This window comes from Eschrichtius robustus, chromosome 2 (genome assembly GCF_028021215.1).
Source record: "Eschrichtius robustus isolate mEscRob2 chromosome 2, mEscRob2.pri, whole genome shotgun sequence".
In the NCBI taxonomy this organism is placed as follows: Eukaryota; Metazoa; Chordata; class Mammalia; order Artiodactyla; family Eschrichtiidae; genus Eschrichtius; species Eschrichtius robustus.
The window spans coordinates 105,545,865-105,571,102 of NC_090825.1; the positions used below are offsets into that span (position 1 = coordinate 105,545,865).

The 25,238-nt window shown below is 40.3% G+C and overlaps 1 protein-coding gene across 2 annotated transcripts in view; it reads left to right on the top strand.

Annotated features, from left to right (window-relative positions):
* MEGF10 (multiple EGF like domains 10) overlaps nt 1-25,238 on the top strand; it is a 370,667-nt gene that overhangs the window by 199,670 nt on the left and 145,759 nt on the right. The window contains exon 1 of one of the 2 annotated variants that reach the window (XM_068535792.1): nt 14,988-15,353. The exons of the other annotated variant lie outside the window; for it this stretch is intronic. The gene's annotated coding sequence lies outside the window, so the exon portion shown is untranslated. Of the gene's footprint in view, nt 1-14,987; nt 15,354-25,238 lie in introns of those variants that run through there. 2 annotated transcript variants of the gene reach the window in all.

Here is a 25,238-nt window from a genome sequence, read left to right on the forward strand (position 1 = left end):
TTTATTGTGATTGTGCCCCTCCTACCATCTCATTGTGGCTTCTCCTTTGTCTTTGGATGTGGGGTATCTTTTTTGGTGAGTTCCTGTCGATGATTGTTCAGCAGTTAGTTGTGATTCCAGTACTCTCACAAAAGGGAGTGAGCACACGTCCTTCTACTCTGCCCTCTTGAACCAATCCTCCAAATATTTGCTTCTTTAGACTCCTTTTCCACTGGGTCTTGGCTCAGCCAATTGGATGTATTTGCCCTGGGCTTTGATTTGAGAACTGAGACAAAGGAGAATTCTTGTGGCAGCTCAGGGGAGGCAGCAACATCCCATTCCTAGAGGGAGTGGTTGCCTCAGTCAGGATCCAGGGTAGGTGGTTTTGTTGGTGAGACGTCTACCATCCCATATCCACTGGTGGGGCAGGGCTTCCCCAGAACAATTCCAAGGAGTGATTTTAGCTTTTAGTACAGAACCTCACCATCGCTGTGTGCTTTCCCAAGCCAGTCCTCTGGACTTCCTGGCATCTCACCAAGCACCCAGTAGCTTCTCAATAAATTCCTTTTCTGCTTAAACTACTCAAAGTCAGTTTCTTTTGCTATGTAACCAGTTTATTGGAGAGTCTGGACTCAGTGGGATCCTAACATGAAGCCCCTTTATTTTATTTCTCCAATAGTGTTTTCAGGTGTGCTTTGATGGAGACTTGTTTTCTGTCCCTTCACAACATCTTGGGTAGCTCCTGTAGCACTCCAGAGACTCTCAGCTTTTGAAACATCAAGGACAGTATAATCCACTGTACAGCCTGAATCTCACATCCAATTTGACACTCTTCCCCTCCCCCCCAAGCCCAGGTTTGACCAGTGGTGCGAATGGTCCCACCCTGGGGTATTTGATGTGCTTTGCTTCTCTCGCCCTCCTCTACTTCTTTCTCTTTCTTCATCTTTTGGGTCCATCTTTTCCATCTCTTTCAGAGTGTTGGGTTCTGGAGGCAGAACTGAGGAAGGGATTGATGTCTCCTGCTGAGCTGCTGTGGTCCACATAGGATGGTCAGTGCCCCCTGCAGAGGAGACATCTGGATCCTGCTGAAGTGCAGTGCATGTGTGGGCTATTCAGGAGGGCCTGCAGGGTCCTCGGCTGCACAGGCCTCTGACATGGATGATTCTTCACAACCTGAGTTCTGCACCCTGCCCTTTCAGCTCCTGCTCCTTGGCCACATACCCCCACTAGCAGGCAACCTTCTTAGGCTAGATTGTGACAAAATTGCTTAAGCCCAGATACCCTCCAGTGGTGTCCATTTGGCCTTAAGGAAACCCAGGTGTTCTTTTTTTTTTTTTTAATGAAAAAAATTTTTTTCCCAGGCATTCTTGTGTCACCAAGCAGTGGGAATAGAAGCTACACACTGTTGTCTCTTGACAGTTCCTTTCCTCCTCTTCTAATGTGTGAGAAGATATTCCTGTTCTACATAAGCAGAAGTCTGCCTAGGGGTGGCAATGCCAGATTCCATCTCTGGTCAGCTCTCCTCATTTTGTGATTGTTTTCCTTGTCTTCCCCTACATCTTAAGTTAACTTGCCATAGGAGGGAAGACATATTCCCCTTCCCTCTAATATGGGAAGGAGAAAAGTCACCAGTTGGGTGACAGCTTCCATACAGCAGGAATTCTGCCAACTCTTCTGGAATTCTTTAGTTTTTTCCTAGGGGGGTAAAGGGATAGAGATTGTGTGTGTGTGGTGGGGATGTGTGTAGCAGTACTTGATGGTGCTATCAGAGCTTGTTTTGTTTACTTCTTATTAAGTTCTGCAAGGGTTGTGTGTGATGCATTCTTTAAAATTTGGGCCAATTAGCATCTATGCTCTTTGGCTGTGAGACTATAGCCACAATTCCCAAATAATTGGAAAACCCCATTCACCATCCTGTTATACTTGCAATAACAAGTATAATAAGGGCCCTTACTGATTCACAGTGCTCTGTCATGTATAGTTTATTGGTGGTTTAGCATCTATTTCCTCTTCCCAGTGGCACTCCAATTTACTTTTGGGACATTTCCTCTCCCCACTTTTCTATGCTCTTAGAGGGATGGTGTATCAGGCACCTGCTCCCCTATAGAAGTTTGAAGGGACAAATACTTCATGTTGCCACAGGTCTGGCAAGAGGGAATGCAAAACCCAAGTTCAGCCAATGGATGTTCTCTCCTGTGACTTTGATCTTGAGAACATGTTGTGAGGACTAAGGAAAGAAATTGTTCAAGTTCATTAATCTCAATGGAGACAGCACGACCAGGCTGTTTCCACTCTGAATCTTTGGTACCCTCTAGAGGAGTTCCTTCTTATATTCAACTTTAGTACCACAGCTTCCCACCTCTTTTGGAGTCCCTCAATAGCCTCCCCAGTTTTGTTCTTATTAAGTTAGTCAGAGTTGACATTTGTTACTTGAAACAAGAACCTTGACTGATGTAGTAAGCACTGATACTGCAGACAAAAGGAGACCACACCACAGGAATTTTTTTTTTCTGATACTCGTCTCATTGCCATGGTCACTTTTGGTCATCTCTAACTTTCTTTTCACGTACAGTTATGAAAATCCTTATTATACAGAATGCTTAGACTTGTATATTCCAAAATGGAATAGATTTATTTGTGTCAAATGTTACAGTTTTAAGAAGGAAGGTGAGGAAGATATCAGTCTCTTTACTTCTATCATTTTCTGACCTTGGTATATGGAAGAGGAAGCTTGTTTCCTGTTGAAACTCTTCTAAGCATGATACCACATCACATGTAGACTTTTACACGAACATCCTAGATAGGCATGTTGTTGATTCAAGAGCTTCTCCAAACATAGTGTTACACCAGGAAATATACCAGTAGTACTTTTACAAACTGACAGTCCAAATACATTTGAAAGTCAGAAGAGTAATTTAGCGATTAAATAAAACGAAATAAAATAGAACTTAGCTACTCAAGATGCAGTCTGAGAGACACGCATGCCACCTTAGGAGTTTGTTAAAATGTAGGCTCCATCCCAGATACTGAATCAGAATCACATATTAACAAAATCCCAGGCTGTTTAACATGTACATTGATGTTTGAGGAGCACTGGAATAGAAAAATATTAGAGGACATGACATAACAGTAAGTGTTGTTTGATGAAACTTGTTCCAATCACATACCTATGAAGATGTGAATTTGGTCATGATGAAAAATGTACTTCTTACTGTGGGTCACAGTAAAAAAACAACTGGAGAGAGTGACACAAGCAAGATGGCCCAATAAGATGCCCCTCATTATATTCCCACCTCCCAACAAAAATCTGGCATCAGTTCATAGACAAAGGTGACTGTGGGAAATGTGGGATCCAGCATCATATGCCAAAGGATCTAGGAGGAGTCTCTAGAAGCCAAACTTGCTTGCTAAGAGTTAGACCTGCTAGGCTGACTTCATTTTCTGTATTGGAAATCTTATCAGACAGGTAAATTGAAGGAATGAGAATACATCTGGATTTATAAGGTAATTGAAAAAAAATATCCCATGAAATCCTTTTGGATCAGATGAAGAATGTGGGCTGATGTAATAGAGTTGTAGTATTTATAAGTGGTTGAATGACCATACTACAGGATGTGAATAAATTTAAATGGAGAATAAAGTCCCTGTCAGAATATGCCTTTGACTTTCACCTGCCTCCACATGTTTAATAAGTATTTGCTCAAGAGCATTGTGGCTTGCTGATCAAACTTCAGATATCTTGATTTTGAGCTCCTTAGCCAATATACTAGGACAAGAATTAGCTCCTCCAAGATCTCAACAAGTTCTAAAATGGACTGCATATAGAAAAATGGAATTTCATAGGGCTAAATTAATAGTTCTGTAAAATTACTATGAAAGTCATACCTAATTATATAAATAATATATTTAAAAGCCAGATTTAATAACAAATATGAAAAATAATTGGAGTTTTAGTAGATTATAAATTCTATGTTAACAGAATAGTATAGTTATCCACAAAAAAAGCCCATTTAATCTTATACTGTATGAATAATGCTTATAGTATTCAGAATAAAGGTAGTAAAAGTCTCACTCTAATCCAGATTGTTCAGGCTTTATCTGAAATGCTTTATGTGTTCTTTCTGGGTACCACATGTGTATCGTCCAGAGTTCTTTGGATAAAAGCAATAAAAACCAAGTCTATCCAACTCAAGGAAAACAAATACAAACATACCAAAAAATGTGATGGAATTTGTTCATAGAGTAGCTCCTAAAAATCAAAGGGAAAAAACTTCTTTTTCTGGCCATAAAGGATTAACTGGACTGGACTTTGGATCCTGCCCTAAGCAACCAATATTGAAACAACGTTTTTCAGATATTGGGCAAGAAGATTGTGGTCCCAAAGAAAAAGTAAGCAAATGAGGTGAACCCTAGAATCACTCAGGCTTTCTGACCAGAGGTACTTCCTGGACCACAGTGCAGGTGAGCACAGGAGACAGACACTGGAATTCAGAGAGGCTGAGGTGGCTGGAATTTGGAGAGCAGTGTACCAAAGAGGAGAGAATTACACGAGGAAAAACCTCTATAAATTTGCATAGGGTCCTTCTGTTGCAGAATAGTAAGCCACAATGAATAAGGTGAAACTGTACAACACAGGTACACACCTGTCAAGAAGCTGTAAGATGAACAATTCCCAGAGATCTTGAGGGACTGATAAACTGAGTGAAGAGTGAATAGTCTTCAGTGAACATCTAGGGACATTCAGTAGAGATCTCAGAAAGGTCACACCTTATTATAATGTATCAGTCTGGGTCTAATCAGGAGACAGAAACCACATAGGTTAAACAGGAGGGTTTTCATATAAAGAATTATTAACTCTGGTAAAAAGCGACTGTAAGATATGACAATTCTGTATGGTATTCTAGGGTGGAGAAAGTGCTTAAGAAAGGACAAAACTGGAAGGGGTTCAGAACTTATTATAGAAGCTATAGTTCAGTCCACCGGAGAGCACAGAAGTTTGCTGGTTTACCTAGGCTGGAGCTGTTCTACCGTCTCTAAGCCATCAGAAAGCAACCCTCTGCAGTGCAGGCAAAACATTGGTAATTAGTAAGGTAGTATGGGCATGCACGGAGAGTAGTAGCTCTATGGGAACCCTCTGGACCACAGCCGAGCTCCCTGAAGAGGGAGCAGCAGCTCAGTAGATACTCTTCAGTTCAGAAACAAGCAGTGCAGGGAGTTGTAGAGGGTGCAGGGACTCAATGGCAAACCTCTCGGTGCAGGTAAGCCATGATTGTGGGACTAAAGAGGGAATTGGGGTACCAATGTGGGCAGGAGGCTTTGGAGTGATGATGTAAGCAGAAGACCTTCAGGGCACTATCTTTATGGAGAGGGCTGCAGGACATTTATCACTGTGCCAGAATGGGGCTACGAGGTCTGTTGAATAGATAAAAAAATGAATGAACCTCTGGCCAGACAAAGAGTCACAAGAAAATGAAAATACAGACCAATATTCCTCCTGAATATAGACATACCTGAGCAAAATTTTAGCAAATCAAATCCAATAGTACATAAAATCTGTAATACACATTGGCCAAGTAGGCTTTAAACCAGGAATGCAAGGCAGTTTTAACAATCAATTCAATCAATTAACAAAATAAAGGAAAAAACCCATGCAATCATTTCAATTGATGCAGAAAAACATTTGACAAAATTCAACAGTCATTTATGGTAAAAACTTTTAATGAAGGGACTTTTTCAAACACTAAAGGGTGTCTATGAAAAGTCTGCAGCTAGTCCTACTTCCTGGTGAAAGACTGTTTATTTTTGCTCTAAGATGGAGAACAAGGCAAAGATTTTAACTTTTACCAACATTAACATTTTATTCAACATTGTCCTGGGCATCCTATCCAGAGCAATAAAGCAAAACAGAGAAATAAAAGTAGCAAAACTGTATTTATTTGCATGTAGGAAATCCTAAAGGAAATTTAGAAAAACTGCTAGGACTAATAAGTAAATTTAGTCAGGCTGCAAAATATGAAACTATTGTACAAAATTCCATTGTATTTTTCTATATTAGCAACAAAAAGTTAAAAGCTAAAATTCAAAAATAATTCTGTTGACAGTAGCATCAAAAGTTAAAAAGTACTTAGGAATAAATTTTTAAAAATATGTGAAAAACTGGCATGCTGAAAACTATAAAATATTGCTGAGAGACATTAAAAATGATCTAAATTAATGGAGAGATACAACATGTTTATAGATGCGAGGATTCAATTAACATGTCAGTTCTTGAAGTTATCAATATATTCAAGGCATTCTCAATCAAAGTGAGCTTTTCAAACATTGACAAGCTGATTCTGTAATTCATATGGAAGATTAAAAAAAACCTCAAATCTTGAAAAGCTGAACAAATTTTGAAAAAAAAAAGGAACAAAGTTAGAAATTGAAGTCTTATTATAAAGCTACAGTAATCAAGATAGCATGGTATTGGCAAAAGAATAGAAATATGGATCAAATGAAAGGAATAGTGAGTTCAGAAAAAGACCCATTCTCATATGGCCAATTGATTCTTAATAAAAGTGTCAAGGTTATTCAATGGATAACCCTGATAATGTTTCAATAATTATTTCCATAATTATTCATTGGAAAAGATAATCTTATCAACAAATGGTGCTGAAACAAATGGATATCTATATGAAAAATAATGAACTTCAGCCCTTGTCTCAAACCATACACAAAAATTAACTCCAAGTGGATCACAGACCTAAACATAACAGCTAAAACTAGAAACTTCTGGAAGAAATCATGGGAGAAAATCTTCATGACCTTGGGGTAAGCAAAGATCTCTTAGATAAAACATGAAAAGCAAAGCTGTAAAAGAAAAAATTGATAAATTAGACTCTGAAAATAAAAAACCTTTTTTTTGAGTGACAACATTGAGAAATTAAAAGGCAAGAGACAAACTGAAAGAATATATTTGCTATACACATATCTGACAAAGCTCTGGTATTCAAAATATTTAAAGAATTCCTACAACCCAATAACAACACAACAAGAACACAAATGATCTGATTAAAAATTGGGCAAAAAACTTCGGATGCTTCATCAAAAAACAAACGGAGGGGGGAGGAGCAAGATGGCAGAAGAGTAAGACGCGGAGATCACCTTCCTTCCCACAGATACAGTAGAAACACATCTACACTTGGAACTGCTCCTACAGAACACCTACTGAACGCTGGCAGAAGACGTCAGACCTCCCAAAAGACGCCCTCAGGCGACCTACATGCAGAGGCGGGTCCAAATCCAAAGCTGAACCCCGGGAGCTGTGCGAACAAAGAAGAGAAAGGGAAATCTCTCCCAGCAGCCTCGGAAGCAGCGGATTAAAGCTCCACAAACAACTTGATGTGCCTGCATCTGTTGAATACCTGAATAGACAACGAATCATCCCAAATTCAAGAGGTGGACTTTGGGAGCAGGATATATTAATTTTTCCCCTTTTCCTTTTTTTGTGAGTGGATATGTGTATGCTTCTCGGCGAGATTTTGTCTGTATAGCTTTGCTTTCACCATTAGTCCTAGGGTTAGGTCCGTCCACTTTTTTTCTTTTTACTTAAAAAAAATTTTTTTCCCTAATAAATGTTTTCTTAATTTTTTCCTTATTTTCTATTTTTAGAAATTAAAAAAAATTTTTTAATAAGTTTTTTCATATTTTTTATTTTAAAAAATAAAAAAAAATTTTTCTTAATAAATTTTTTTCTTAATTTTTTTCTTATTTTTTTATTATAAAAAATTAATAAATCTATCTTTAAAAATTAAAAAAAAATTTTTTTCTGAATACATTTACTCTTAATAATTTTTTTTCTTATTTTTTATTATAATAGCTTTATTTTATTTTATTTTACCCTCTTTCTTTCTTTCTTTCTATTTTTTTCTCCCTTATACTCTGAGCTGTGTGGATGAAAGGCTCTTGGTGCTCCAGCCAGGCATCAGGGCTGTGCCTCTGAGGTGGGAGAGCCAACTTCAGGACACTGGTCCACAAGAGACCTCCCAGCTCCACGTAATACCAAACGGTGAAAATCTCTCAGAGATCTCCATCTCAACATCAAGACCCAGCTTCACTCAACGACCAGCAAGCTACAGTGCTGGACACCCTATGCCAAACAACTAGCAAGACAGGAACATAGCCCCATCCATTAGCAGAGAGGCTGCCTAAAATCATAATAAGGCCACAGACACCCCAAAACACACCATCAGAGGTGGACATGCCCACCAGAAAGACAAGATCCAACCTCATCCACCAGAACACAGGCACTAGTCCCCTCCACCAGGAAGCCTACACAACCCACTGAACCAACCTTAGCCACTGGGGACAGATACCAAAAACAACGGGAACTACGAACCTGCAGCCTGTGAAAAGGAGACCCCAAACACAGTAAGATAAGCAAAATGAGAAGACAAAAAAACACACAGCAGGTGAAGGAGCAGGGTCAAAACACACCAGACCTAACAAATGAAGAGGAAATAGGCAATCTACCTGAAAAAGAATTCAGAATAATGATAGTAAAGATGATCCAAAATCTTGGAAATAGAATAGACAAAATGCAAGAAACATTTAACCAGGATGTAGAAGAACTAAAGAGGAACCAAGCAACGATGAAAAACACAATAAATGAAATTAAAAATACTCTAGACGGGATCAATAGCAGAATAACTGAGGCAGAAAAACGGATAAGTGACCTGGAAGATAAAATAGTGGAAATAACTATGGCAGAGCAGAATAAAGACAAAAGAATGAAAAGAACTGAGGACAGTCTCAGGGACCTCTGGGACAACATTAAACGCACCAACATTCGAATTATAGGGGTCCCAGAAGAAGAAGAGAAAAAGAAAGGGACTGAGAAAATATTTGAAGAGATTATAGTTGAAAACTTCCCTAATATGGGAAAGGAAATAGTTAATCAAGTCCTGGAAGCACAGAGAGTCCCATACAGGATAAATCCAAGGAGAAACACGCCAAGACACATATTAATCAAACTATCAAAAATTAAATATAAAGAAAACATATTAAAAGCAGCAAGGGAAAAACAACAAATAACACACAAGGGAATCCCCATAAGGTTAACAGCTGACCTTTCAGCAGAAACTCTGCAAGCCAGAAGGGAGTGGCAGGATATACTTAAAGTGATGAAGGAGAAAAACCTACAACCAAGGTTACTCTACCCAGCAAGGATCTCATTCAGATTTGATGGAGAAATTAAAACCTTTACAGACAAGCAAAAGCTGAGAGAGTTCAGCACCACCAAACCAGCTTTGCAACAAATGCTAAAGGAACTTCTCTAGGCAAGAAGCACAAGAGAAGGAAAACACCTACAATAACAAACCCAAAACATTTAAGAAAATGGGAATAGGAACATACATATCAATAATTACCTTAAATGTAAATGGATTAAATGCTCCCACCAAAAGACACAGACTGGCTGCATGGATACAAAAACAAGACCCATATATATGCTGTCTACAAGAGACCCACTTCAGACCTAGAGACACATACAGACTGAAAGTGAGGGGATGGAAAAAGATATTCCATGCAAATGGAAATCAAAAGAAAGCTGGAGTAGCAATTCTCATATCAGACAAAATAGACTTTAAAATAAAGACTATTACAAGAGACAAAGAAGGACACTATATAATGATCAAGGGATCGATCCAAGAGGAAGGTATAACAATTGTAAATATTTATGCATCCAACATAGGAGCACCTCAATACATAAGGCAAATACTAACAGCCATAAAAGGGGAAATCGACAGTAACACAATCATAGTAGGGGACTTTAACACCCCACTTTCACCAATGGACAGATCATCCAAAATGAAAATAAATAAGGAAACACAAGCTTTAAATGATACATTAAACAAGATGGACTTAATTGATATTTATAGGACATTCCACCCAAAAACAACAGAATACACATTTTTCTCAAGTGCTCATGGAACATTCTCCAGGATAGATCATATCTTGGGTCACAAATCAAGCCTTGGTAAATTTAAGAAAATTGAAATCGTATCAAGTATCTTTTCTGACCACAACGCTATGAGACTAGATATCAATTACAGGAAAAGATCTGTAAAAAATAAAAACACATGGAGGCTACACAATACACTACTTAATAACGAAGTGATCACTGAAGAAATCAAAGGGGAAATCAAAAAATACCTAGAAACAAATGACAATGGAGACACGACGACCCAAAACCTATGGGATGCAGCAAAAGCAGTGCTAAGAGGGAAGTTTATAGCAATACAAGCCTACCTCAAGAAACAGGAAACATCTCGAATAAACAACCTAACCTTGCACCTAAAGCAATTAGAGAAAGAAGAGCAAAAAAACCCCAAAGCTAGCAGAAGGAAAGAAATCATAAAGATCAGATCAGAAATAAATGAAAAAGAAATGAAGGAAACAATAGCAAAAATCAATGAAACTAAAAGCTGGTTCTTCGAGAAGATAAACAAAATTGACAAACCATTAGCCAGACTCATCAAGAGAAAAAGGGAGAAGACTCAAATCAATAGAATTAGAAATGAAAAAAGAGAAGTAACCACTGACACTGCAGAAATACAAACGATCATGAGAGATTACTACAAACAACTCTATGCCAATAAAATGGACAACTTGGAAGAAATGGACAGATTCTTAGAAATGCACAACCTACCGAGACTGAACCAGGAAGAAATAGAAAATATGAACAGACCAATCACAAGCACTGAAATTGAAACTGTGATTAAAAATCTTCCAACAAACAAAAGCCCAGGACCAGATGGCTTCACTGGCGAATTCTATCAAACATTTAGAGAAGAGCTAACACCTATCCTTCTCAAACTCTTCCAAAATATTGCAGAGGGAGGAACACTTCCCAACTCATTCTACGAGGCCACCATCACCCTGATACCAAAACCAGACAAAGATGTCACAAAGAAAGAAAACTACAGGCCAATATCACTGATGAACATAGATGCAAAAATCCTCAACAAAATACTAGCAAACAGAATCCAACAGCATATTAAAAGGATTATACACCATGATCAAGTGGGGTTTATTCCAGGAATGCAAGGATTCTTCAATATACACAAATCAATCAACGTGATACATCATATTAACAAACTGAAGGAGAAAAACCATATGATCATCTCAATAGATGCAGAGAAAGCTTTCGACAAAATTCAACACCCATTTATGATAAAAGCCCTGCAGAAAGTAGGCATAGAGGGAACTTTCCTCAACATAATAAAGGCCATATATGACAAACCCACAGCCAACATTGTCCTCAATGGTGAAAAAGTGAAACCATTTCCACTAAGATCAGGAACAAGACCAGGTTGCCCACTCTCACCACTATTATTCAACATAGTTTTGGAAGTGTTAGCCACAGCAATCAGAGAAGACAAAGAAATAAAAGGAATCCAAATCGGAAAAGAAGAAGTAAAGCTGTCACTGTTTGCAGATGACATGATACTATACATAGAGAATCCTAAAACTGCCACTAGAAAACTACTAGAGCTAATCAATGAATTTGGTAAAGTAGCAGGATACAAAATTAATGCACAGAAATCTCTTGCATTTCTATGCACTAACGACCAAAAATCTGAAAGTGAAATTAAGAAAACACTCCCATTTACCATTGCAACAAAAAGAATAAAATATCTAGGAATAAACCTACCTAAGGAGACAAAAGACCTGTATGCAGAAAATTATAGGACACTGATGAAAGAAATTAAAGATGATACAAATAGATGGAGAGATATACCATGTTCTTGGATTGGAAGAATCAACATTGTGAAAATGACTCTACTACCCAAAGCAATCTACAGATTCAATGCAATCCCTATCAAACTACCACTGGCATTTTTCACAGAACTAGAACAAAAAATTTCACAATTTGTATGGAGACACAAAAGACCCCGAATAGCCAAAGCAATCTTGAGAACAAAAAATGGAGCTGGAGGGATCAGGCTCCCTGACTTCAGACTATATTACAAAGCTACAGTAATCAAGACAGTTTGGTACTGGCACAAAAACAGAAATATAGATCAATGGAACAGGATAGAAAGCCCAGAGATAAACCCACGCACATATGGTCACCTTATCTTTGATAAAGGAGGCAAGCATATACAGTGGAGAAAAGACAGTCTCTTCAATAAGTGGTGCTGGGAAAATTGGACAGGTACATGTAAAAGTATGAAACTAGAACACTCCCTGACACCATACACAAAAATAAACTCAAAATGGATTAAAGACCTAAATGTTAAGCCAGACACTATCAAACTCTTAGAGGAAAACATAGGCAGAACACTCTATGACATAAATCGCAGCAAGATCCTTTTTGACCCAGCCCCTAGAGAAATGGAAATAAAAACACAAATAAACAAATGGGACCTAATGAAACTTAAAAGCTTTTGCACAGCAAAGGAAACCATAAACAAGACCAAAAGACAACCCTCAGAATGGGAGAAAATATTTGCAAATGAAGCAACTGACAAAGGATTAATCTCCAAGATTTACAAGCAGCTCATGCAGCTCAATAACAAAAAAACAAACAACCCAATCCAAAAATGGGCAGAAGACCTAAACAGACATTTCTCCAAAGAAGATATACAGATGGCCAACAGACACATGAAAGAATGCTCAATATCCTTAATCATTAGAGAAATGCAAATCAAAACTACAATGAGGTATCATCTCACACCGGTCAGAATGGCCGTCATCAAAAAATCTAGAAACAATAAATGCTGGAGAGGGTGTGGAGAAAAGGGAACACTCTTGCACTGTTGGTGGGAATGTAAATTGATACAGCCACTATGGAGAACAGTATGGAGGTTCCTTAAAAAACTACAAATAGAACTACCATACGACCCAGCAATCCCACTACTGGGCATATACCCTGAGAAAACCATAATTCAAAAAGAGTCATGTACCACAATGTTCATTGCAGCTCTATTTACAATAGCCAGGACATGGAAGCAACCAAAGTGTCCATCATCGGATGAATGGATAAAGAAGATGTGGCACATATATACAATGGAATATTACTCAGCCATAAAAAGAAATGAAATGGAGGTATTTGTAATGAGGTGGATGGAGTTAGAGTCTGTCATACAGAGTGAAGTAAGTCAGAAAGAGAAAAACAAATACGGTATGCTAACACATATATACGGAATCTAAGGGAAAAAAAAAAAAGGCCATGAAGAACCTAGTGGCAAGACGGGAATAAAGACACAGACCTACTAGAGAATGGACTTGAGGATATGGGGAGGGGGAAGGGTAAGACGTGACAAAGTGAGAGAGTGGCATGGACATATATACACTACCAAATGTAAAATAGATAGCTAGTGGGAAGCAGCCGCATAGCACAGGGAGATCAGCTCGGTGCTTTGTGACCACCTAGAGGGGTGGGATGGGGAGGGTGGGAGGGAGGGAGATGCAAGAGGGAAGAGAAATGGGAACATATTGTATATATATCACTGATTCACTTTGTTATAAAGCAGAAGCTAACACACCATTGTAAGGCAATTATACTTCAATAAAGATGTTTAAAAAAAAAAAAATCAAAGGAAGTAGAGCAACCAGGTTTCATAAAGCATAAAGCAGGGTAGCTTTGGGGAATAAATGCCGTGACCTAATGGCCAATCTCTAGAACACTGTCAAATGGATCAATCAACTCTAGATTTATTCCTCCTTGTGTTGCTCTGATCAAACTTAGGATTCGTGGCAGAGAAGGTCTGAGGGGACTAGCTTAGCTCAGGTGCCCACTCTTGGATCCGGAAAAGCTGGACCATCCTGATTGACTTTCCCATCCAGACCGCCCTGAGTGTGGCAGGGTGGTCCCCCAAGAAAAATGAAGGTACTGTTAACCAGAAGAAGGGGTGATGATACCTGGTAAACAAACAAGCAAACAAACAGAAACAGTCTCCCCTTGTTTGTGTCCAGGGGTGAAAACTTACCCCAAGGTCATGAAGAGGATGGTGAGGGGCTCCAAACATATACGTTCATTGATTCCATTCAAGCGTAACTTTGAGCATGGACTGTTTGCCAGGTGCTGTTATTGACTGGGGTCGCATATGCATTTGAGGTCTCCCTAAAAAGAAAGAGTTCGTATTAATGTAAGGAACAGAAGCCTGGTAGGAGTGGCTCATCTGGCGTGAATATGGAGCACTAACCTTTTGGGGAGGATGGGGGAGGATAGAATTCAGCTTAACATTAAAAAAAAACAACAACTTTCCACGAATAAGAAGTTTGTATCTTCTTGGGTGGTTCGCACGCAGGGTAATTCGTAAGTAAGAGCAAGGTGATCAGCCAGAGAAGTAGATTCTAGAATTCACGTCTCGCCCAACACACAGATGGGGAAAAAAGCCTTTTCATCGTTTTAACTTTGCGTCTTTGGGTTTCCCGGGGCCTCCCCGGCGAGTCGGCAGAGGGAGCCATTCCCCAACAAATCTCCGCGCGGGGCCTCCGCGGGTCTGGAGGGATTTTCCTGCGGGTCCTTGGAGTTCGCTCTCTGCCCAGCCTCGGTAAAGTGGGCCCCCTCCGTCCCCCGCCCCCCAACTCCTCGCCCCACCTCTCCAACCACTTTGTTGCCGCAGCGCACACTCTTCTACCGCTAGGTCACTCCTCCCTTCTCTGTCCCATGGTTTCGCTCCTTCCCTGGCACCGCTGGGGCGTGCCGTCCACTCCATCTGGTCGCTCGGGTGCTCTCCCCAACCCTCCACTCCTCGTAGAGGGTCTAGAACACCTCCGGGGACTCTGACACTGGGGTATTGAGAGTGAGTCGGGACGCAGACGGGCACTCCCTCCGCCACCTCTAGGTTCACCCCCACGCGGTGACCCCAAGGTTTGCCAGTTTAGTAGCCAGACTATTGGCGGAGTCGCCTCGGCGCGGTGGAAGCCTCTCAGGACAGGGGCGATCCTCGATCGGGCGCAGGAGTCGGGCCAGGAGGACCCTGCCGGTCACACTAGGGACTGCGCGCGGCGCCGAGGACGCCCCCCTCCAGCGGTCACTGCCCCGGCGGCAGCAGCTGCAGCAGCGGCAACTGCTCGCATCCCGGGCCCGGCTCGGGTTACTCCCCTCCTCCTTCAGCATCTCTGGCCAGACGGAGAAAACCTTACTTAAGTTTGCAACGAGTACTTTCCCCGTGCGCAAAACTGGGGGTCTGGAAACGCGCAGAGACCCGCCTCCTTTCCCGTGCGTCTCCCTCTTTGAGCCTTAACCAAGACTTCCAAGTATCGCTCTCTTCTGGGACGCTGCTTGGAGGCTAACTGCGCTGTTTGGAACAGATTTTGCTTCTCCGCTGGCGTTGCGTGAAAACCAGGGGAAAAGGGTTGCACTGCGAATCTCAGGATCTCGGGTAAGAGTTCGGCAAACTCCGTTCTGGCAACCGCTGGACCTTGGCTGGACGCTGGATGGTTTCTTATGGGTGAGGGCACATTTTCCTTAACCAGGATACCCCGGGTGCCCCGTGAGGAGGGATGAGACGGGCTCAGTCTGACTTGTTTACTTGTCTCAAGGGTTTATTGTTAGTGTTTGGATTTGGTCTTGTTACTTGGGTCTCGGTAGGAACTTCTTGGAGTAGTTTTCATGAGGAAATGCCCCCGTTACGCATTTTATTTTGCATAATTTCTGCCCTTGTATTTCCTTGTTTGTGTTGCTTCTGTGTTGACCGGTGTCATAGCTGGGTGTAGGGAGGTTTGGGGAGAATGAGACTGAGAATGAAAAGCAGTTTCGGCGGGGCTCTTGCTTTCAGATCGGCTTTACTTCTCTGGGATCTTGTTTTCTAAACTTCTCTTTCTGCGGGACTTGATATTCAGATTGTGCGGTCAGACGCGGGGAGGCTTCCTCTTACTGCGCTCTCAGCGTCCTTTAGGGGCGTCAGGATCACAGGCTGGGTGACTTAAACTGAAGGAGTCTCTTATTTGTTTGAATACCTGGCACCTCAGGGAATGTTGGGAAGGGCGGTTCTTCCAGCCAGAGTTACCATGGAAAGATCTGTCTCCTATTGGTCTTTTAAAGTCCTTTCATCTAGAACTTTTACCCCTGGTTTAGGGAAATATTTTGTCTTTATTTTTCTTTCTGGAAATAAGAATGATACCACGGAGTAGATGAAATGTAGTGATATCTTTGATACTTCTTTAGAAAATATCCCCACATGAGGACCCAGATTCTTCAGGGGAAAGTTAAAGTTTGAGATTTTGTTAGCCCTAGAGTTCTCAGGCAGTGATATCCATGCTATCCCAAGGCAGAGGAAAATGCCATTTCTTCTTGGCTCTCCTGGCCTTTCTCCTTTATATTTTTGTGTATGGTCTTCCCAACTAAAGGTGCTTCATTCCTTATGGATGAAAAGACTGGGACCAGATCATTTTCCGGATGTGAATGCTCCAAGAGGTCCGCTTGCACGGTACTTTTTGCTGTGCTGCTCTGGGGTCAAAGAGTTCAACAAATGGGTTGCTCTGGGACCAGGGGGCCTGGGGGCAACTGTCAACTCTGCCACTTTCCAGTTGTGTGATTTTGGATGTTACTTAACCTCTCTCTCCTCATCTACAAAATCAGAATAATAACAATGCTTACACCAGAAGGTGGTCCAAAGGATTAAATGAGTGGATGTGTGTGGAGTGCTAAAAAGCCTGGCAGATAGTAAGCACATATTAGCTATTATTATTATTATTAGCATCATCATCATTATTATTCTAACATTATTAACATGTTGTATCGTGATGATATAGTTTTTGTTAGCTGTCATGAAGTGTTAGCTATTCTTCCTATTTGAATGGACTTTGAAAGCTGTGCTCATGTGGGCTTCACTCCCACCTAGAATGTGATGTATTGTCAAACTTTGCTCAGACGTGGTGTTTGTATTGCTTTCTGCTAGGGACCCTTCAGAGGAAAGAACAGTGCATGTGGCAGGGCTGGGATTTGTAGAGGAGGGGTCATGGTTGGGTGCCAAGTGGTGCTTGGGACAGGCTAGCAGGTGGGAAATCTACAATCAGTTTACAGCCTGTAAACTACATTGCCTTAGAAACTCCTTGCATTACTATACCTCCTTTAACCTATTTTTTTTAGAGGTTAATCATTTGTTCAATAAATGTTTATTAAGCATCTATTACAGTTCAAGCACTGTTCTAGGTTCTATATTATTTAAATTCTTTGGCTTCATTTTAGAAATGGATATACACAAGTATTTGCTTTATGCCCAGCCCTCTCCCCAGGCACACACACACATCAAGTTTAGGGCTTCACGTGGCACTAGCACTCTATAAAAGTTAAATCCCCAACACTTTTTAGCTCTAATGATTTCAATACCTGTTAAAATGAAGAGCATGTATCACTGAGGAATTGAACAAAATATTCAGTATAACCTCTAGCAGGGCACTTCTCCCACCAGCTTCATCATGTGTGGGGAGGTAGGGAAAGAGCTGGATAATCTCTGGCGTTCCTTCTGGCTCTAACATCCTTAAATTAGCCTCAGTTCATTGGTGGTTGTGTTTGAGCATCATTTTTTTCTTTTAACATTTGTTTTAGGTACACAAAGTATGTCACATCATTGCATGTCAGTCAAAGTGAGTAATGACACTGATAATAAAAAAGGAAAGGCATTTAGCTCTGCTTGTGTTTCATCAGCTATTCTGAGACTTTGATGTATATCAGAAACATGGAGCGGGGCTTATTAAAAGTATTAGATGAAGCTGTGAGAAACTGCCAAAATTTGACCACTTTTGACCTAGGTAAAATGGTGATTTCATGTATAATAGCTCTACCTAATATAAATCCTAGCTGCCTCTGCTTGGATTCAGGTGCAATAAGTCTTGGGCGAGATGTGAAAAGTCTGCAGTTTTACAAGTTCCCCAGATGGTTCTAATGCAAACCCAAGTCACAAGCTCATTTAGCAGCAGCGGATTTACCTTCCTTGTGATTGTTTAACAGCATATATCTAAAACACAAATCTGATTGTGTCATTCCCTTATTTAATAATCTTTGGCGGCTCCCCAGATGGTAAGCATCAGTGTCACCTGGGTACTTATTGAAAATGCAGATTCTGGAGTTTCATTCCCAGATGTAAGGGCCAGAAATCTGCACTTGAGCAGATCCCCAAATGAATCTGAGGTGACTTCAAATCACATTTGGAGAAACACTGGCTTACAGCATAAAGCCAAACCTCCTAACATGATACACAAGACCAGCTTCACATATAATCTTCCCTGGGTTGTTTCTCTGCTTCCCTGTTCTCCAGCCTTTCAGCCCCACTGACGTTGATCTTGTTACTGTTCCTTAAAGAATACACTGCCTCTTTCACTCCTCCCGGACCTGGCTGTGTACGCTGTTCCCTCTGCGGGAAATGTCTTTGTTCCTCTTTTTGGTCTAACCAACTTCTTACTACCTAGTCATCCTTCAAGATGCAGTTCAGTTAAGACCTCCCCTCTGAAGCTTTTCCTAGTTCGCTCACATAAACGGTCGTATCTCATGTGATTCCTATTCTGCTTTGTGGATGGCTTTAATATAGCATCTATCATACTGTTATCAACTATGTTATGTTACCTGAATTTTCCTCCAACTGATTGGTGAGTTTATCATTTCTTATTCTGAGCCTTTATTCCAATGGCTGGCACAGGGTAGTTACATAATAAATGCCTAAAGAATGTGGAGGAAGAATGAATGAATGAATGCAGTTGACTTTTTCTTAGCACACAAAGTGTTTGGGACAGTCACTGTGTACATACTAAGGGTTGTGGAGAAGCCATTCAAGAATTTACAATTTGGCTAGACAGAGTCTACAAAGTTAATAACACAGATTGAAAAAGGACAAAATAGAATATCCTAAGAAGACTTATGAAACACCAGATGCCGCTGAATTAATGTTACATGTTCAACACTGTGGCAGCACTACAATACAAGAGCTGAGTTTATCATACCTTTGGGATAGTTTTGGTTGTGAATGACAGTGTCAGGGCACTGTAATGGTTTACCCTGTGCTTTTTAGTTTATAAAATATCTTTGCATCTTTTTTTGTATTTGATCAAAGACATGGTGACTGGTTCAATATTGTTTTTCCTACTTGAGTACAGGATGCAGTCCTAAAAATAGGTCCAAAGATTGTCCAAAAGCCTACATGTTACAGGGAATGCTGGTCCTAGAGAAACAAGTATATTATAAATTTATAATTATATCTTGCCATTTAGACACAGTATTCAGTATTTACTTCTTTCTTTAATTTTTCTTTCTTTAAATGTTCTATAATTTTGATATTTCTTCCTATTTGAACCCCAGTTGACCTGTTCAAGTTAAATAAGTGTCTGGTTCAGGCTAAAGATTTGCTGTTTTGGCATGTCTAATAAATTCCATCTTTGTTTCACATATTAAGTTTATGAGACAAAGTCTTCTTATAATTACGATTAGGTTTTTAATTTTTTCATTTTCCACTTATATTTTTTGTAATCATGGAAATATGCAATACTATTTGAACAAGTGAACAAATTGCAGGGTAATGACAAAGATAATGATGCTTCAAAAATTGAACTTTTAGCTCATGGGCAGCTCCACCATAAAATAAACAACAAAACAGTGTTCTTTCGTAGGCTGAAGTAAGAGAGTTCCAATGACATAGAGCAGGAAGGTAGCAGTATCAATGAATGAAGTACAGACATCCAGTTTGTTTGGACTTCGAACAAAGCAATATTAAGAACAAACTCTGCTCTCATTTTCTCAAGGATGTGTACCCAGTATTTCATTTTAAAAATTAGCTTAGCTTTAAGAATTAACACAAGATTCATCGGGTTCTGTTGATTTGTCTTCTTTTTCAATTGTTTCCAGTATGAACTTTTTCTAGCTTAATTTAAGCTTGCATCTGGCTGTACTTCTGTTGTCTCTTAAATTATCTCCTAATCTCTTGATTTACTCATTCATTCGTTTATTCTCTCTCTCTGAATTTTCCAAGATTTTATATTTGTCTCTTGTCTCTCTTTTTTCCCCAATTTAAGATTATTTTTCACTGTAATCATTCTAACTCTTTTAAAAAATAGTTATTGCAGAAGATTAATTTATAGCAATTAATAAAAGGATCACTCATATTATGACAAAAAAAAAGATGCAAACCAATGTTATTTTCCTTGATACAACTTTATTTGTAAAACTGCAGGTCACCATCTGGATGCTGTTTGATGATGCATACTTTGTGCAATTAGCCAGTCTGGAAAGTGTGAACGTGATAATATATCCTGTTATTATAGATGTTCATTACTAGTGATTTTTCTTGTTTCAGTTCCAGTGATTTATACTCTTAGATAAAGAAACTATGTAAAGCACTTTAACCACCTCAATTTCCTGCTTAGAGGGCAATAAATTGTACCCTTTCCCTCATCCAAGACAAAGAAAAAAGTATTTTAGCGTAGAAAGCCTCATCTTGATACATACATGTGAAGGATATCAGCATCTGTTAAAAACCTCTTATCTTTGGGAGCAAGGAGGCCCCATCTAGAGGGTGACTGAATGCCGAGTCCTTAACATCCTGGCCAAGCCAGCTGAGCTGCACAGATTGGGTTTGTTCTAAAACCTTACCACAGGTGATCATTCCCATGATGGAACTTTTAAATACCTTTGGTAAAGAATCATGCTTGTCTGTCTTTTTTTTTAAAAAAAAATAATTTTTGGTGACAAATTGAAAATCAAACCCCACAAATTCAGTTTGTTTCACACAGAACAAAATAAAAGTATGAAATCTTTGTTTTGGGTCCAGGGGATTAATTCTACAATCAAAATGAAAAATTTCAAATATCTACCCCCACTGATATTTTGAGAAGGTTACTTTATTATTTTTTCGGACAAGGAATCGTGACAAGATGTGACTTTTGCTCTTTAAGAAAGTAATTGGTGTGAGTTTTATTTTGGCTCCATCAGATATGTATTTGGTGTATAGGGCATAGGGATAAATACCGTGTGGAATTACCAAGATACTTGCCTTAAAAAAACAGATTAAAAAAAAAAATACAAGTGACTGTGTAAGGCTGAGTGTAGCCAGGGCCAGGTGGATAGTTCTGAGAGCCGCTCTGAGGGCTCATCCTAGAGAGAAGTCTCTGTGTTCACCAGAGGTTTCCTGGCAGTGTAGGGCCTTGAAGGAGAGAGGATTTGAGTACATGAGGCATTTAAGACAGGGGAATGCAAACACATGGCTGCAGGAATTTGCAAGACATCTTTAAGCAAGTTACTAAACCATTCCATAGGAGTAATGAGTTAACATTTGAGAATTGTTTTATGACAGCCACACCCGGGGCTATAGGACTAGATTCTGCCTGTGCCCACAGCACTAATGTGTTTTAAAGGAGCCTCTCATATTACACTGCTATTATTCTATTATATAAACCCAATGTGGTTTGGGGAACCCAACTGAGAGTCAAGTAAAAAATTGAGTCCCCGTTCCATGAGAAGGTGTGAAATGAGAAAACTGTTATTTCTTTCAACCACTATGGTGCTTCTTAGGGGTGTGGATGGAGACAGGACTCCTGTTTCTTCTAGCATCATCCGAATCTGAATTCATATTTTCCTTTAAGAGGTTTAGAGATGATCTTGCCATGCTACTCTACCGTCTTTTTTAGCGTAAGGTCATCCGTCCAACCATGGATTTCGCTTCATTTCTCCTTCACTTCATACACTATCATCAAACATTCAACTCTGAATGGCTTTTAAGGCTTAGGACAATGAAGTTCACATCTTGAAACTTAGCGCTGAATATTCAACATGCTTGTTTTTTGACAGCCATCTGTGCATCCCACCACTGGAACTTTCTCACCGTCCATCGTTTTCTGAAGCCTCTGCCAGGTTGCTACAGCACCTCCTTTTATTCTCCCTGTACCTCCCTCTTTTTGCTCACTGCTGACCCCACCCCCAAATTCCTATTATCTTCTCAACAGCCATTATTATTTTAAAAAAATTTCCTGTCTCATTCCCCACATTCCTTGGTGCCCTCATCTTTCTCACCTCTCTTCTCCCAGATGTTTTCCCTCACACGAAGATAGGATAACCACGGTACAACGTATTTGCCCTTTCAATATCCCCCCACCTCCTGTACATCCCTTGAACAGATAGGTGTGCAAAATCGGGTCATCAGCAAGGTTAGAAATGCTCGAGGCCTCTGCTTTCAAACTTCAGGGGCATAAGAATCACCGGCAGATACTGGCTCACCTCTAATGATTTTGATTCAGTAGGTGTGCAGCGGGGACCAGGGATGTATATTTTTTAGTATATGTGCTGCTGAAGTGAGCACTGGGGACGGGTATTTTTGACAAGGTATTATTCTGACACAGATGGTCCATGGTTGCACTAATAATTCTTGTTAGGGCTATATCGCTCCATTCAGAAGGCATGAATTTTGTTTCCTTTTCTTTTCTCTTTTCCTTTCCTTTCGTTTCTAATTTTTAGTAACTTGGTCGGAGGGGGTCAGAGAGAATAGCTGGTCTGTGAGAGACTGTGCCTCTCCGTCTCTGCTTGGAGGGACAATGGCCGTAACACAACGCTGTTCATGTGACAGCCGGAGAAAGGGGCCCATTGTTCGGGGCTTGGCTGATGCCCCATTCCACTGCGGTCAGTCATCCAACTGAGCTTGGTAGCCCCAAGGAAACAGACACACTTGAATCAGAGAGACAAAGAAAGGAGGTCAAGGCCTTTCACAGTTAAACTACTTGCAGCGATGTGTCAGAGGTAGGATTTGGGAAGGAAAAAAGTAATTTTGTGGAAGCATCATTAATCTGCTGGTTTTGGGGAGCATGAGACACGGCATTAAAGGGACACAAGTCTGTTAGAACTCCCAGTTGATCTTTGGCCAAAGAAGAGTTGTTTCCTACTATGCCCAGTGACTTATCTTATGGAAAGGCTTTACTATTGATTTTAAAAATAAAAAAGATCTCCCTCAGTCCATGATAGGCAAAGGTACCTTTCTCAGCCTCTTTTCCCCAGGTTCATCAAAAACAAGTATCTGATCTGAAAGCTGGCCTAAATCAAGGCCTGTGATCTCAGAGAACGATTCTTTGTTCCGTGGTGTGGTCTCCAGGTATACGATATATTAAAAATTTCCTTCCAAATCTAGACTCAGGTATCAGTTTAGAAGCTGAGAATTTTTTGAGGTTGTAATACAGTTAAATGCATCAGAAAGTTACTGATATATTTGGACAGTTATAAGGTTGGGGGACTCCCCAGGTGTCATGTAGATACCAATCCTCACCCCGAACTTCCAAACTAGATTCTAGCCCTGGAGGGAAAGGGTTGTAAACTTTCTGTAAAGATCTAATCCAGAGCCCAACAATTGGCTACATTCTTTGCATCAGAAGAAGATTCAAATTCAAGGTCATAGCCTCAGTAAAGGTCACGGACTTTTCACACAGGATTGTTCTTTTAGCCTGATTACTCCCTTTATGAAAAAGTTTGTCATTCATTCAGCCTTTGCCTCTGGGTTCCTTTTAAAGGGAAACTTAGTCCCTTGTTCCTGTGGACATTTGTAGGTGGCTATGTTTTTTTTTTTTTTTTCTTCTGCAAATTAGGCACAGAGTGCAGCCTTGGGTTAAGCCAAAAGGGAAAAGCCTTCCCTGGATGTAATGGGTTATGGAGAGCCCATTTACACAGTGTCAGGCAGCTAGTGCTCATTGGCCGTAGGAATCCTTTTGTCTCTGAGGTAAGAGGTTTTCTGACTGGGCGTATCAGGCTAAAGGAGGTTTGTACCCAGGAGAAGGCAATACATGATTTGCTTGAGGTCACTTAGAGCTTCTTGTCATTGAGTCCATCACTGCACCTTGATTACAGACTATCATTGTAAGTCCATTAAGGGAGGAGAAGCAAGTGGATTGCAGAGAGGCAAGTGGCTTATTTATTCATATGTTTCCACTCCCCCTGCCCCCTTGCAGTTTGTTTATACTTTACTAAGTGGATATTTGGTTTTACCAGTGATAGAGATGCCTTTGAAGTGGAGAAGGGCAGGTGGCAGAAGAATTGTGTTCAACAGCCTCCTGATTAGTTCATTAATTTTCAATTCGTTGTCATTAGGCCTGTTCATTTGGCTCCATTCCTGTGATTTGGAGAGGCTCGCCCCTCGGTGCTGTGAGGGGTGAGTACTGTGCTCTGCCTGAAGTTCTGTGTAGATGCAGCTTGTGTTGAAAAAATAGGGCAGGGATATGATGTCTTTCACTGTGGTCGTTCAGGTCCCACATTTAATGCTAAATGCACTTTTAGGCATAGGATGCTTGCTGGGACTTATTTTTGTGTCAGGATTAAAGCCCTGGCCAAGGAGGGTTTCTGGGATGCTTGTATTGTTCTGTTTAATCTGGGGGCTGATTAAATGGGTGTGTTCGTCTGGTGAAAATGTATTGAGCTGTTTAATTTTGATGTGTATACATTTTTGGTATATATTTTATACTTCAATTAAAAGTTTGAAAAAAAATTTAAAGCATGATGTTTAACATAGAATTAAAACTGTAGCAGTGATGGAAAACAATAAACTCTGAGCACCCCAGCTGTCACAAAATTTGGGTCTTGCTGGGTCTAAGAGGGCCTGGAGCTTTAAATATCTTTGAATTTGCCCTTACTTCCATAGCCAGAAGAGCTGCGTGTCAGAAAGCAATGGACCAGCACCATCATATTTGATTGTTCTACTTTTCCAGGCAGCAAATCCAGTGCCTAAAAGGTCAGTGGTGTCAGCAGAGCCCCACTCTTCATAATCTAAAACAAAAGTGCCCCTCCAAGTTGGTCAACTAGTAAATTTTCTCCTTCCCACTCTCCACCCTCCTCCTGTTCACTGTAATCTGTCAGGAAAAATCAGAGAACAACTCTGGGTCATGGATGTTTTTCTGAATCTTTAGATGACAACTCTCCTGAAGTCTAATATTGGACTGCTATTATTTTCTTTTTTCTTTCATTTTTCTAACTGGGAGAAAGTGAGATGAGGTGTGGGGTCTTTGTCTCATCTCTCTCACTTATTTCAGCCATCACTTCCTGAGCTCCACAATGAGCTCCAGGAGCAATACCTGTGAAGGTGGAACGGCCCTATAAGCAAAAACAATGCTTCTGACACATGGGCTACCTGTGATCCTTTTTCTATCTAGAGGACATCATTCATCATCAGTGTGGGTCATTGTACCTATAGAACATCCTAGCTTGCTGTTACCATATGGAGCTGGTAGACTCAAATGGAGACAATAGGAGCGTTTTTTGGTTTCCTAAAGGAAAATTTGGAGTTCTTCACTTTGAAATGATTCTAGCACAG